General features: G+C 41.8%; 1 protein-coding gene across 2 annotated transcripts in view; it reads right to left on the bottom strand.

The window, feature by feature from the left end:
* LOC137079100 (neoverrucotoxin subunit alpha-like) overlaps positions 1–16,116 on the bottom strand; it is a 74,420-nt gene that overhangs the window by 6,742 nt on the left and 51,562 nt on the right. The window lies entirely within an intron of this gene.

The raw sequence follows: 16,116 nt of genomic DNA, 5'->3' as shown, positions 1-16,116 counted from the left end.
TATACTGTGATGGCTTAGAAGGGTTTGAGATAAACTCTGGAGGACATCAGCTCTCTAGGACTGAACTTGCCCACCCCTGACTTAGAGGTACAGAAATGTACCCTTAAAGGGGGGGTGAAATGCTGTTTCATGCATACTGATCTTTTTACACTGTTAAAGACTTGGAATCCCATACTAAACATAGACAAAGTTTCAAAGGTTAAGGTGGACGTTTGATGGGAGTATTTCTTTGTCAAAAATACTACTTCCGGTTAGTCATAAGTTTCGGCAAGTTTTTTGAGATCATGCGTCCCCTTTGACGTTAATGGGGGCGGAATTTCCTTGTATGGGCCTTACGGACAATTCTACCGGAAGCGCGTGAGAGAGGGCGAGGGAGAGAGCGAAAGCAACAGGCTACGCCCATCAAAGCTTGTAGGATGCTAAACAGGTGATATAACCAGTAGCTACTGACTTACCCACTGATAGGCCGGCGGTCGATCTGTATTAGCACTTTCCTCACACGACGGGCGAATCACTTTCCTCACAGAGCGACTCACTTTCCTCACGCGGCAGGCGAATCACTTTCCTCACTGAGCGAATCACTTTCCTCACAGAGCGACTCACTTTCCTCACGCGGCGGGCGAATCACTTTCCTCACAGAGCGAATCACTTTCCTCACAGAGCGAATCACTTTCCTCACGCGGCGGGCGAATCACTTTCCTCACTGAGCGAATCACTTTCCTCACAGAGCGAATCACTTTCCTCACACGGCGGGCGAATCACTTTCCTCACGCGGCGGGCGAATCACTTTCCTCACTGAGCGACTCACTTTCCTCACGCGGCGGGCGAATCACTTTCCTCACTGAGCGACTCACTTTCCTCACGCGGCGGGCGAATCACTTTCCTCACAGAGCGACTCACTTTCCTCACGCGGCGGGCGAATCACTTTCCTCACTGAGCGACTCACTTTCCTCACGCGGCGGGCGAATCACTTTCCTCACAGAGCGACTCACTTTCCTCACGCGGCGGGCGAATCACTTTCCTCACTGAGCGAATCACTTTCCTCACAGAGCGAATCACTTTCCTCACAGAGCGACTCACTTTCCTCACGCGGCGGGCGAATCACTTTCCTCACTGAGCGAATCACTTTCCTCACAGAGCGAATCACTTTCCTCACGCGGCGGGCGAATCACTTTCCTCACTGAGCGAATCACTTTCCTCACAGAGCGAATCACTTTCCTCACGCGGCGGGCGAATCACTTTCCTCACTGAGCGAATCACTTTCCTCACAGAGCGAATCACTTTCCTCACAGAGCGACTCACTTTCCTCACTGCAGCGCGCTGCTGCACACGTCATTATTTAGCTCCGGTCACACGATACGCCCCCACCCGCTCTGCTTTTTTCGGAAAGACTCGGAACAGCGCATCTTTCTTATATAATTATAAAAAAAATAAAGACTTTTCGGAGATATGCAGGATGCAATGCTACTCTATAGGTACTCAAGATTGACATGACACTGACTGAAACTGAGTGTTTCACCCCCCCTTTAAGGGTCCAGCCACAGTGATGGCCACTTGTACCTTAAAAGGTACAAATTTGTACTCTTTTTCTTTTTTTGACAGTGCAGGTGTAACTCAATAAATTAGAATGTTGTGTAAAAGTTCATTTATTTCAGTAATTCAGCTTAAAAGGTGAAACTAATATATTATAAAGAATCGTTGCATGCAAAGTGAGATTTCTCAAGCCTTTATTTGTGATAATTTGGATGTTTATGGGTTATAGCTTATGAAAACCCCAAATTCAAAATCTCAGAAAATTGAATATTACTTTAAACCTGTTAACCGTCACGAGGACGAGGACGTGCTGAAGCTCTCTTTGCTTAAATTAGCTCAAAATTACTATCAGATGTAAGTAATTACCTTGACAAACTATACATCATTAAAAAGATCTAAAGTTTATTTTTTTAACCTCTGTTTTATTCTCAAAGTCTTATAGTGACCGTAATGTGTTAATATGTGCCAGGTGTTATGAATATGATCTTGGGCGTCGCTACCTTTTGATTGTAATATGCGCGTCATTTGCTCCCATTCATAAAATACTCCTCTGTGGTCGTCATGAATACACTCGACAAAACAACTTCCCTCAGGGCTTTTACTTCAAATGTGTGCAGATGTGGAGAAATATTGATAGATTCTCACATGTTTGAGTCAAATTTCTATACAGAGAAGTATTATTTATTAAATCTTTATCCAAAATCCGCGGATGTGTGATTATGAGCGCAGTAGACTGTGATATGCTGTGTTTTCAATTCATTCTGGCAGCCGGAGGGCGCTGGAAAGCTGTACTACTGAAAATTCACCCCATGTGGAACACATGAAGAACAAACACACCATGTGACATTCAGGAAGTATCTGACATAGCCAACAGCTTCCTGAGATCGCCAGATCGCTAATTTATGCAGATAGACACGTTTTAAGACAATAAACACACAATCGCGGCAATATATGGTTGGTCTGTGTTCTTTATGCCATGTTGGGTGGTTTCATAATAGATGATATTTATAATGCAATGCTATTCCACATAGCTTTTAGCATTGTATATTTTCTGTCAGATTTTTTGACCCGAAGCTACATGAGATCACATATTGTTATATAAAACACTCGACTTATAAATTATAAAGTGATATGAAGCAAGTTTTGAATAAAACATGATTTTAATCGTATAAATTGTTGTTTTGCTGGTGTGCTAAGCTAACATGCTAGCTTGCCCTAGATGCACCTGCCACTGAGTAAATACTTTATTTTTATGAACATTTTCTAAATGTAAAACTACTGAAATGCTAATTTGGACGAAATGCATTCGATAGAGTCTCAGTGAGGGTAAAGTGAGAGGTTTGATTTAGAAATGAGGTTTGAATAGAACAGTTTGAATAGAGAATCGTTAGTAATTATAATGCAGACAAAATAATAATAATTAGAGCCATAACCAGTCCGCAGAAGTGTGAATGTGTGCCGGGGAGACAAACTGAATGGGGCAGTTTGCACCTCTAAACAATAGAGGCAAAATAGAGAATGAAAGCTGAGAAGACATGGCAATAAACATCAGTTGATATTTTAGAGATATCTCAAAATAAAATCACATGAAACGATCTTGTAAAACGTTTAATAAAGTTCAGAGTTTTAGACTGATCATCTTCAGATCTGAAATATAACATGGTCAGACTTGTGGCTTTAGCTGTTGTGCATTTCTAGATTTCTCCAAGACCCACTTCAATTTTATTTTCATAAAGATATTTCATACAAATGCATTTCTAATAACTTTAAAGTTTGAAGCTTATTGTAGCTTTTTTGATTATAAAAAATATTATCATTTTGACTTTACAGTAAACTGCCAGGTGTCTGCTTTCAAATGAGACCATATAATATTATGCCATATTATAATTATAACAAACTGTATTTGTTTTAGTCTGAGTATGCATTTCTTAGGATTTTTTCAAAATTTGGAATTCAGCTTAACAGGTTAACCCCCTCAAGTCAACTGTCATGCCGGCCGATCAATGCATTTTTTTAATCAGTGCCAAAGAAACTCAAATAACATTGGCGATTTGTATAATTCAGGCAAGTGTTATACATGATTAAATCTTTTATTTGTGTACAGTCACAATAAAAACAAAATGTGCTTTTTGCAAAATAAACAAAACATGATGCAGCCTTTCTCTCAATGACGTTCATTCAGATAGTCTTCAGAAAATGATTCCTAACTAAGTGAATACTGGTCACACATAGATAAGACATGTCTAAAGAAACGTCGAAATGTCAGTTCACGAGTTTGTGTGCCCATATAATTTTAGTGAAAGTGGTAAACAGATTTGGCTTGCTGTCTGCTATAGAGGGGCTCGGAGAGGATATTCTACCCGAGCTCCGATTGCCCCCCTATAACAGGCAAATTGAATGAATAAAATAATGAATGAATGAGTCATTTATATAGCGATTTCATATGTACTACTGTACACCCAAAGCGCTTTACACTCGTGTCAGGGATCTCTCCTCAACCACCACGAATGTGGTGTACAAAATTGTACAAAAGGGAGGATCAGGGGAGGAGGAGGGATGCTTCAGGAACTAAAAAGGGGAAGAGGTAAGCTGCTGGTTTTATACCTTGGTATTAATTGAAAGATTAGATGGGCGTACTCCTCCCGAAATTACGTTTATTAACTTCACTTCACGAGTTTGTGTGCCCATATAATCTTAGTGAAAGTGGTGAACAGATTTGGCTTGCTGTCTGCTATAGAGGGGCTCAGAGAGGATATTCTACCTCCGATTGCCCCCCAAAAACATAATGTAGAAATAGACAGCAAGCAAGAATCATGGCAATTTGAACAGCTCATGATTACGGGAGGAGTCTGCATAATTATTCCAGAAGACTCCCCAAAATTGTTAAATAGACTGAATGGAAGATGGCACTGTAGCAGTACTGAGGTAGGTAACTGCTGTGGCAGTTTATGAAATAGGTGAGGTGTTGCAGCAGCAGTCAGGTATTGAGCGGACCAATACCTGACTGCTGTATCAAGCAATGGATTGCAGCGGCAGTCACGAATTAGCAAAGCACTGCAGTGGCAGCATCAAATAGGAGAAGCACTGCAGCATCAAATTGGCGGAGAACTGCAGTGGCAGCATCAAAAGGAGAAGCACGCTGCATAAAACTGGCCCAGCACCGCAGTGGCAGAATCAAATTTCGGAGCACTGCAGCATCAAATTGCGAAGCACTGCAGCGGCAGCATCAAATAGGAGAAGCACAGCAGTGGCAGCATCAAAATGGAGGAGCAGTGCAGCGGCAGCATAAAATTAGAGGAGCATTGCAGCGGTGGTATCGAATTGCGTCTCACAGTAGCATCGAACAAGGAGGAGCACTGCAGTGGCAGCATTAAATAGGAGGAGCACTCCAGAGGCAGCATGAAATAGGAGGAGCACTGCAGCGGCAGCATTAGATAGGAGGTGCACTGCACCGGCAGCACTAAATAGGAGGTGCACTGCAGCGGCAGCATTAGATAGGAGGTGCACTGCAGTGGCAGCATTAGATAGGAGGAGCACTGCACCGGCAGCATTAGATAGGAGGTGCACTGCAGTGGCAGCATTAGATAGGAGGTGCACTGCAGTGGCAGCATGAAATAGGAGGATCACTGCACCGGCAACACTAAATAGGAGGTGCACTGCAGTGGCAGCATGAAATAGGAGGAGCACTGCAGCGGCAGCATTATATAGGAGGAGCACTGCAGTGGAAGCATGAAATAGGAGGAGCACTGCACCGGCAGCACTAAATAGGAGGTGCACTGCAGTGGCAGCATGAAATAGGAGGAGCACTGCAGCGGCAGCATTAGATAGGAGGAGCACTGCACCGGCAGCACTAAATAGGAGGTGCACTGCAGTGGCAGCATCAGATTGCGGCGCACTGCAGCGGCAGCGGCAGATTGCGGAGCACTGCAACGGCAGTGTCAAAAAATGGTGGAGCACTGCAGCGGCAACATTAAATAGGAGGAGTACTGCAGCGGCAGCATTAAATAGGAGGTAAGTAAGTAAGTAAGTAAGTAATTAAGCTTTATTTCTATAGCACTTTTCACAGACAAAAGGTCACAAAGTGCTTTACACAATTAAAATATACACATAAAAGATATACACATACACATAACATACAAATATACATAAATACACACAAACATACAAAACCATAATTGCTAATTAAATGCTTGTCTAAAAAGATGCGTCTTAAGGTGTTTTTTAAAAGCTTCCACAGAGTCCAAAGCTCTCAAGGCTAACGGAAGAGAGTTCCAGAGCCTTGGAGCCACTACACAGAAGGCTCGGTCACCTCTCGTTTTAAAACGTGTTCTAGGAACAGTTAAAAGGTCTTGGCCTGAAGACCTCAAAGAGCGACCAGAATTGTATACATGCAGTATATCCTGGATATAAGAGGGAGCTTGATCATGCAAGGCTCTGTAAGTAATGGTTAAAATTTTAAACTGTACTCTAAAACTAATTGGAAGCCAATGTAGAGCCTTTAGTAAAGGTGTAATATGTGTTCGCCTGTTGTTCTTATTCAGAAGTCTTGCAGCTGCATTCTGTGCCACTTGCAATTTGTCCATGAAGGATTTGTTTAAAAAAGTGTACAATACATTACAAAAATCGAGACAAGAGGAAATAAAAGCGTGAATAAGCATCTCCATCTCATTTTTCGAAACCACAGATCTAATCTTAGCGATGTTCCTGAGATGAAAAAAACAGGAAAGAACCACAGATTTATCATGACTGCTAAAACACATAGATTTAGCAAAAATGACACCCAAATTTCGCACAACATTACAGTCCGAGGATGATAAAGCCCCAATTGCCTGCCTAATCCTAGGAATAATGTTGTCTGGTGCAAAAATCAGCACCTCAATTTTGTCTGGATTTAGTTGCGGAAAGTTGTCTGCCCTCCAATTGTTAATGGAGGCTACACAATTGTGCAACAAGGACAGTTTGTCCAACCTATCAGGGCTAAAAGATAAATATAGTTGAATATCATCAGCATAACAATGGTATGATATTTCTCCAAAACTACCAATAATCTGCCCAAGAGGAAGCATATACAGGCTGAACAGCAGCGGGCCAAGCACAGAACCTTGGGGCACACCACAAGACAAAGGAGCAGAGTCTGACATATGTGTTCCTACGGACACAGAAAAACTCCTGTCTGAAAGATAAGAGGAAAACCAATCCAGAGCTGATCCAGTAATGCCAACGGTTGTTTTCAGTCTATCAATCAAAGTGCAGTGGTCCACAGTATCAAACGCTGCACTAAGATCTAATAGAACCAGCACAGAGCATTTACCCCCATCAGCAGCCATCAAAATATCATTTGAAACCCTAAGGAGGGCAGTCTCAGTTTAATGATTTTTACGAAAACCAGACTGAAACTTATCAAAGATATTATAAGAAACCAAAACATTATTTAGCTGGTTCGCAACGACCTTTTCTAAAATTTTAGAAAGAAAAGGCAATTTAGAAATAGGCCTGTAGTTTTCAAATAAAGAAGCATCAAGATTGTTCTTTTTTAAGATAGGCTGAACAACCACATGCTTAAAAAAGAGATAGGTTTAAAAGTGAAACCAAACATGGGCCAAGATGATTTATGGATTTTAAAAATAAAGTAGTAGGTAATATATCACCCAGGCTTTGAGAATGTCTCATCGGGCCCACTACTTTAGTGAGGTCTGTGGTGTGACAGGCAGCGGGGCGATAAATACGGGAGCATAAAAGGAGGAGCAAGCACAGCGGAAGACGAGAGAGGACCAGACCTGGATTTTATGTTATGTTTTGTTTATGTGTTTGTGGGCAGTCGTCCGTGAGGGGCTGCCCACGTTTTATTTTGTGTGTTTGCGGGCAGTCGTCCCTGAGGGGCTGCCCGTGGTTTTACTTTAGTTTTGTTTATTTATTTTGAATAAAAGTTTGTTGAACGTTCGCCGGTTCCCGCCTCCTTCCTTCCCATCTACGAACTGTATTACAAGGTCATTCAGGGTAATAGGGCAGAAAGAGTCCAGTATGGAAGATCTGTGAACTAGATGATAGTTAGCTGATGGAACCAACACTGCCCTGACAGCTCTAACCTTGTCTACAAAATGAAAAAAAAGTGATTGCAGTCAACATTTGAAAACACAGGGACAATACATGCAGCAGGAGAAACAATGTTGTTAATAGTTTCAAATAGAGCCTTTGGATTCTTTTTACAGGCAGAAATCAGATTAATAAAATAAGAGGATCTAGCCTCTTTAATCAATTTGTGTAAGTCCATAAAGAGCTCTTTAAGATACAAGCGGTGAACGTGTAGCTGAGTCGCTTTCCATAAGCGCTCAGTTCTCCGACAGACACGTCTTAAGCTGCGAATGGCATCATTCATCCACGGTGATGTATTGACAGATGAAGTTTCTCTAATTTTAAATGGTGCCACTTTGTCCAACAACACAGTACAGTGATCATTAAAAGCCAGTGCACAAGCGTCTACATCATTCGAAATAAGAACCAGGCTTAAGTCGAATGCGGCTGAAAATTTCTCAACAGTACGCTGGTTAATCAAACGTGAATAGGACTCTCGTTTAGCACTGAGAGGATCCTCATCACACATAAGATCACTCATCACGCAAAAAGATGCAGTTGTCTTCAATACAGACATTATTAATATTTACACCATAAGAAAAGACAAGATCGAGCGTATGTCCCTTGTTGTGCGTAGGGCCAAAGACATGTTGAGTGAAGTTAAAAGATTCAGTAATATTTACAAATTCAGAAGCATCTTTACAAGTATCCTCATCCACATGGATATTAAAATCGCCAACAATAATCACTCTTTCCAGCTTAATAATAGATGATAGGAAGTCCGAAAAATCAACAAGAAAAGAAGCCGCTGGCCCAGGTGGCCGGTAAACTAGAATACAATAAAATGAATTCGAGCGACCCACCTTAGTCATCTGTAAGATAAGAGAAGAAAGAAGAGTACGTGTCAGCACTTACTGACTGACAGATAAAACGATTTTTAAAAACCACAGCAAGACCTCCACCCCGACCTGTAAGTCTTGGCGTGCTGATAAAATTACAGTCCATAGGACAGAGTTCATTTAAGTGATAGTATTCCATATTCCGTTGCCAAGTCTCCGTAAGCAACATGAAGTCCATGCTTTTGGAGGTAAATAAATCGCTGAGCAGAAGAGACTTGTTTGCAATTGAACGGGCATTTATCAGACCCATCCTGACCGTTGCAGGAACACCCGAAACAGATAAATAAGCTTGTGGTAGCGGCCTCAGATGCACCAAACTCACACCACGACCAGAGGTAGAGTTTCTCTGGTACACCGGAACGCGGGCCATGGGGACATCAGGGAAGACAGAAAAAAGACATACAGGTCTGTAGTCGTAGTCCAAGATAACCAGTTTAAAGAGATTTTTCAGCTGAATCTGTCTCCCTGCCCTTTTTCCTCGCTTTCTCCGCCGTCTATTTGCAGGTCGCATTAGGCCCTCTTCATGCCGCATACAGATAGCAGTTCCAATCGGATGTGTGAACGGGGCTGCAAACTTGTCAATACCACTCCAGATATATCCGTCATCGCATTCTACCATGGAAGATTGGATTAACAGCAATGTTTGGCAATCATACAACCATGCAGTAGACACAACTTTTGCTGACAAACTTAGTAGCAATATAGCGCAGAAAACAAACAAAATGAACGGGACGAACAACCAGCCACAGAGGCAAAGCCAAACACAGACGCCATCTTGGATTGGAAGTTAGGTTAGGTAAGATTAGGTAAGCACTTTAGTGGTAGTATTAAATAGGAGGTGCATTGCAGTGGCAGCATTAAACTGGAGGAGCACTGCAGCATCATATTGGTGGAGCACTGCAGCAGCACCATCAAATTGCGGCGCACTGCAGTGGCAGCGGCAAATTGCGGAGCACTGCAGAGGCAGTGTCAAATTGCGAAGTACTGCAGCAGCAGCGTCAAATTGCGGAGCATGCAGCGGCAGCATTAAATGGGAGGTGCACTGGATCGGCAACATCAAATCGGTGGAGCACTGCAGCAGCAGTGTTAAATTGCGGAGCACTGCAGCGCTTGTTTCAAAATGGCGGAGCACTGCAGTGGCAGCATCAAATAGAAGGAGCACTGCAGCGGCAGTGTCAAAATGGCGGAGCACTGCAGTGGCAGCATTAAAACTGGAGGAGCACTGTAGCGGCAGCATCAAATAGAAGGAGCACTGCAGCGGCAGTGTCAAAATGGCGGAGCACTGCAGCGGCAGTGTCAAAATGGCGGAGCATTGTAGCATCAAAATAGGAGGAGCACTGCAGTGGCAGCATCAAATAGGAGGAGCACTGCAGTGGCAGCATCAAATAGGAGGAGCACTGCAGCGGCAGCATCAAACTGGAGGAGCAACGCAGCGGCAGTATCAAATAGGAGGAGCACTGCAGCGGCAGCATCAAACCGGGGGAGCACTGCAGCATCAAATAGGAGGAGCACTGCAGCGGCAGCATCAAACTGGAGGAGCAACGCAGCGGCAGTGGCAAAATGTCGGAGCACTGTAGCATCAAAATAGGAGGAGCACTGCAGCGGCTGCATCAAATAGAAGGAGCACTGCAGCGGCAGTGTCAAAATGGCGGAGCACTGTAGCATCAAAATAGGAGGAGCACTGTAGCGGCAGCATTAAATAGAAGGAGCACTGCAGCATCAAATAGGAGGAGCACTGCAGCGGCAGCATCAAACTGGAGGAGCAACGCAGCGGCAGTATCAAATAGTAGGAGCACTGCAGTGGCAGCATTAAACTGGAGGAGCACTGTAGTGGCAGCATTAAACTGGAGGAGCAATGCAGCGGCAGCATCGAACTGGAGGAGCACTGTAGTGGCAGCATTAAACTGGAGGAGCAATGTAGTGGCAGCATTAAACCAGAGGAGCACTGTAGTGGCAAGCGAAGCCCTGGAGCATCAAGCGAGGGACTGTAGCATTAAGTGAAGGACTACAACGGTGATATCTAGTAAAGCCAAATACTGTAGCAGCAGTATCAAATTTGGCAGAGCACTGCAGCATCAAGAGAAGATGGCTTGTTTGATGAGGTTGAGGTCCGAACAAAGTAAAATCAAAGGCCTCTGAGGACCACCAACCCAATAGTTTAATTGATCGTGTGGCAGTCCTTTTTGGCCTGCGGTGGTGTCTGCTCCATTGCGGAAGAAGTGAGGTGAATATAAGTAAGCCTAAATACCAGAGTGGGTGGGGATTTGCTGAAGCTTTTTTACTGAACTTCACTGCCTGGTGACAGGAAGGTTGTTCTCATCAGAAAACAGCGGGTCGAGATGTGAGGAGATCTGCACCTCCCTGTGGCAAGGGAGAAGGAAAGATATTGATATTGCTGGATGGGTGTCGGGAGATTGAAGATAGGAATGAAAAGGCAGTTTTATAAATTGATCCGTTTATTGCTTTTGATGAGGAAACGGCTGGTGTTCTTGTTTAAAGCTTAGAGATCATAGATGGTTGTAGATTAGAAATTGAAAGCAGAGACTTTGATGGTACTAGATTGGGTGGACTTCTCATATCTGAGATATGAGATGAATGAAAAAAAAAGAAAAAAGAGGGAGAATTTGGGAAAACAAGTTGGTTGTAAGAGTGAAATTGTTTGAAAGCTCTCCAAGTTGTCCAGTAGGATTGCAATGCTGGGGTTGGAACGGTGTCCACCTTCGGGCTAATGCTCTTAATATTTATGCCAAAATCTGGGAAATATAGAAATTAAGATAAAAACTCCACTCTTCTCCTGAAAAAGTCTGCTGGTACCTCAGTGACAACTTTTATAGCATCAAACAACTAACTAAGCTAAACTGTAAAACAAAATATAAAACAAATATTTGAAATAAAATCATAATGATAAAACTGCCTTAAAAGACAGAAAACATCTTGGACAATATAAAGTGTAATTTGATTGTTTAGTTTAACTCGTATCCATTAGAAACCACGGAGGGGAAGGGCTTATGAGCTATACTGGGACCAACCACCTGGGGTGATTGCGGCGTGGAAGCTTGGTGGAGACAGGTGATGGATCCATAGTAATGATGTAGTAGGAACTGTAAGAGCAATGCAGTTAAGAAGGAGGCAAGGAACTGTAAAGGAAGCAGAAGCTGGATGGAATAAGGTTGGAGAATAGAAAGCTTGGGGAGCAACCCCATGCTTGGATCGGCTCCAATGGCGGCGGAGAAAGGAAAGAGAGGGAGGGGCATGACCATCTGCGGAGGCAGCCTCACGCTTGGGTCTGCTCTGATAGTAAAGGCAAAAATTAGTGGGGGTGGGGTGGGGCAGGACCATTTGCAGAGGCAGCCTTACTCTTGGGTCTGCGCTGATAGCAGAGGTGAAATTATAGGGGGTGCGGGGGGGCAGGACCGTTTGCTGAGGCAGCCTCACGCTTGGGTCTGCACCTATAGCAGAGGAGAAATTAAGGGGGGGGGGGGGGGGGCAGGACCGTTTGCGGAGGCAGCCTCACGCTTTGGGCCAGCTCCAATAGCAAAGGAGAAATTAAGGGAGGGGGGGCAGGACCGTTTGCGGAGGCAGCCTCACGCTTTGGGCCTGCTCCAATAGCAGAGGAGAAATTAAGGGAGGGGGGGCAGGACCGTTTGCGGAGGCAGCCTCACGCTTTGGGCCAGCTCCAATAGCAGAGGAGAAATTAAGGGAGGGGGGGCAGGACCGTTTGCGGAGGCAGCCTCACGCTTTGGGCCTGCTCCAATAGCAGAGGAGAAATGTATTATATAGCTTTTCTTGATTTAACAGAGAATAAAGGCCAGAAAGCACAGAAATATTGGAAGCGTGGAAAGAAGAACAGAAGAAGCTATACTTACCTGTGGGAGGGTGAAAGGTAACAGTCGAAGAGGCCGTGGAACTATTGCAAGCAGACGCGGAACTAATGTCTGCGGCTGCGATAGTGCCGGCCGAATTAAGGGGCGGATGTGAAAGCGTCGGCAGCTGTGGCTGCCGGCTGAAACTCAAACTGACCGTATAGATCGTGCAGTTGTTTGTGTTGATGTTTGCGTATTGCTGCGAGAACACTGAATGCGGCGTGAGAGTGAGAGTTTTTGGTGAAAACACACGAGCAGATCGTGAACGAGGAACTTCTTTATCCAGCGTTCATCTTTCTCTTCAACAGCGACCGTAAACAAATCCTGCGCTCCATCTTTCTCTTCAACAGCGACCGTAAACAAATCCTGCGCTCCATCTTTCTCTTCAGCAGCGACCGTAAACAAATCTCGCGCTCCATCTTTCTCTTCAACAGCGACCGTAAACAAATCCCGCGCTCCATCTTTCTCTTCAACAGCGACCGTAAACAAATCCAGCGCTCCATCTTTCTCTTCAACAGCGACCGTAAACAAATCCCGCGCTCCATCTTTCTCTTCAATAGCGACCGTAAACAAATCCCGCACTCCATCTTTCTCTTCAACAGCGACCATAAACAAATCCCGCGCTCCATCTTTCTCTTCAGCAGCGACCGTAAACAAATCCCGCGCTCCATCTTTCTCTTCAATAGCGACCGTAAACAAATCCCGCACTCCATCTTTCTCTTCAACAGCGACCGTAAACAAATCCCGCGCTCCATCTTTCTCTTCAACAGCGACCGTAAACAAATCCTGTGCTCCATCTTTCTCTTCAACAGCGACCGTAAACAAATCCCGCGCTCCATCTTTCTCTTCAATAGCGACCGTAAACAAATCCCGCGCTCCATCTTTCTCTTCAACAGCGACCGTAAACAAAACCTGCACTGGTTAAGAATTCAAACATTGCGTTTTACGCAAGTGATATCAAACGCTCATTGGCTCTCGCCTGCTTCGTCACAGATTGCGACAAGCCGTGTTTTAGTTTTTAGTCTGTGGTGAATGAGAAACGCTCGCGCCTTCAAATAGTGGGATTAATTTTAAATTAAATAACTTAAATTGTTCTCTGTAACGTTACCTCATACAAAACTATATCACCAGAGATGACTGCGACTGCCACACATCGTCACTCAGACTACTATTGGTACCGCTTTTGACTTTTTCACAATAAAGAAATGATTGTTATTACACTTTTGTTAGTTATGTTTTTCTTTATATATTTTCATTTTTTTTTAAAATTGTTATGTGTAGGTTTAGAGGTTTAAGTGAGATTAGGGGTTCAAAATATAATTTTAATGCTATATTGCTACTACAATTTTAATTTAATTTTTGCCCATCAAGTTTTGTCATTTTTAGTCTCTGTAAAATTGTTGTTTGTGTTTAGGGAAGTAACATGTATCTATAAAATGGTAAAAGGAAAATTGTAAATTTTTATATGATATAAAATATATTTTATGTATTTTGAGGTAAAATCACGTTTGTTTAAATGTTGCCAATACGTTCATGTTGTACCTTTCACTATTCATCCAAATAGACAAAAAAATATGTTTGTGTCTGTAGAAGCTGCTTATTAACTTATATAAATTACTACCATAATTGAGGATAAAACTTTCACTTTAGAATAGAGGGTCAAATTTCCTTTATTAGAACTGTATTAATGGTAGTTAGGCTTAATTAGTGGCTTATTCTGGTTAGTAAACTTAAATATCATTCAATAAGTGTCATAATTAATGAGGATAAAACTTTCACTTTAGAATAGAGGGTCAAATTTCCTTCTTAGTACTGTATTAATGGTAGTTAGGCTTAATTATTTAACTATTAACTATTTGGTAATTCTTCATTAATTATGAATGGGTTCCTTATGTTTTCACTTTAGAATACTGTTCCAGGTTCTAAGTAACTCCTTGAGAACTATTTGGTAATTCTTCATTAATTATGAATGGGTTCCTTATGTTTTCACTTTAGAATACTGTTCCAGGTTCTAAGTAACTACGTGAGAACTATTTGGTAATTCTTCATTAGTTATGGATGGGTTCCTTATGTTTTCACTTTAGAATACTGTTCCAGGTTCTAAGTAACTCCTTGAGAACTATTTGGTAATTCTTCATTAATTATGAATGGGTTTCTTATGTTTTCACTTTAGAATACTGTTCCAGGTTCTAAGTAACTCTGTGAGAACTATTTGGTAATTCTTCATTAGTTATGAATGGGTTCCTTATGTTTTCACTTTAGAATACTGTTCCAGGTTCTAAGTAACTCCTTGAGAACTATTTGGTAATTCTTCAATAATTATGAATGGGTTTCTTATGTTTTCACTTTAGAATACGGTTCCAGGTTCTAAGTAACTACTTGAGAACTATTTGGTAATTCTTCATTAATTATGAATGGGTTTGTTTTCACTTTAGAATACTGTTCCAGGTTCTAAGTAACTCCTTGAGAACTATTTGGTAATTCTTCAATAATTATGAATGGGTTCCTTATGTTTTCACTTTAGAATACTGTTCCAGGTTCTAAGTAACTCTGTGAGAACTATTTGGTAATTCTTCATTAATTATGAATGGGTTCCTTATGTTTTCACTTTAGAATACTGTTCCAGGTTCTAAGTAACTCCGTGAGAACTATTTGGTAATTCTTCATTAGTTATGAATGGGTTTCTTATGTTTTCACTTTAGAATACTGTTCCAGGTTCTAAGTAACTCCTTGAGAACTATTTGGTAACTCTTCATTAATTTTGAATGGGTTTCTTATGTTTTCACTTTAGAATACTGTTCCAGGTTCTAAGTAACTCCTTGAGAACTATTTGGTAATTCTTCATTAATTTTGAATGGGTTCCTTATGTTTTCACTTTAGAATACTGTTCCAGGTTCTAAGTAACTCCTTGAGAACTATTTGGTAATTCTTCATTAATTATGAATGGGTTTGTTTTCACTTTAGAATACTGTTCCAGGTTCTAAGTAACTCCTTGAGAACTATTTGGTAATTCTTCATTAATTATGAATGGGTTCCTTATGTTTCCACTTTAGAATACTGTTCCAGGTTCTAAGTAACTACTTGAGAACTATTTGGTAATTCTTCATTAGTTATGAATGGGTTCCTTATGTTTTCACTTTAGAATACTGTTCCAGGTTCTAAGTAACTCTGTGAGAACTATTTGGTAATTCTTCATTAATTATGAATGGGTTTCTTATGTTTTCACTTTAGAAAACTGTTCCAGGTTCTAAGTAACTACTTGAGAACTATTTGGTAATTCTTCATTAATTATGAATGGGTTTGTTTTCACTTTAGAATACTGTTCCAGGTTCTAAGTAACTCCTTGAGAACTATTTGGTAATTCTTCATTAATTATGAATGGGTTCCTTATGTTTTCACTTTAGAATACTGTTCCAGGTTCTAAGTAACTCCGTGAGAACTATTTGGTAACTCTTCATTAATTTTGAATGGGTTTCTTATGTTTTCACTTTAGAATACTGTTCCAGGTTCTAAGTAACTCCTTGAGAACTATTTGATAATTCTTCATTAGTTATGAATGGGTTTCTTATGTTTTCACTTTAGAATACTGTTCCAGGTTCTAAGTAACTCCTTGAGAACTATTTGGTAATTCTTCAATAATTATGAATGGGTTCCTTATGTTTTCACTTTAGAATACTGTTCCAGGTTCTAAGTAACTCCTTGAGAACTATTTGGTAATTCTTCATTAATTATGAATGGGTTCATTAGGC

Source organism: Pseudorasbora parva, chromosome 6 (genome assembly GCF_024679245.1).
Source record: "Pseudorasbora parva isolate DD20220531a chromosome 6, ASM2467924v1, whole genome shotgun sequence".
NCBI classification, from domain to species: domain Eukaryota; kingdom Metazoa; phylum Chordata; class Actinopteri; order Cypriniformes; family Gobionidae; genus Pseudorasbora; species Pseudorasbora parva.
This window is presented reverse-complemented; position numbering and strand designations above follow the sequence as displayed.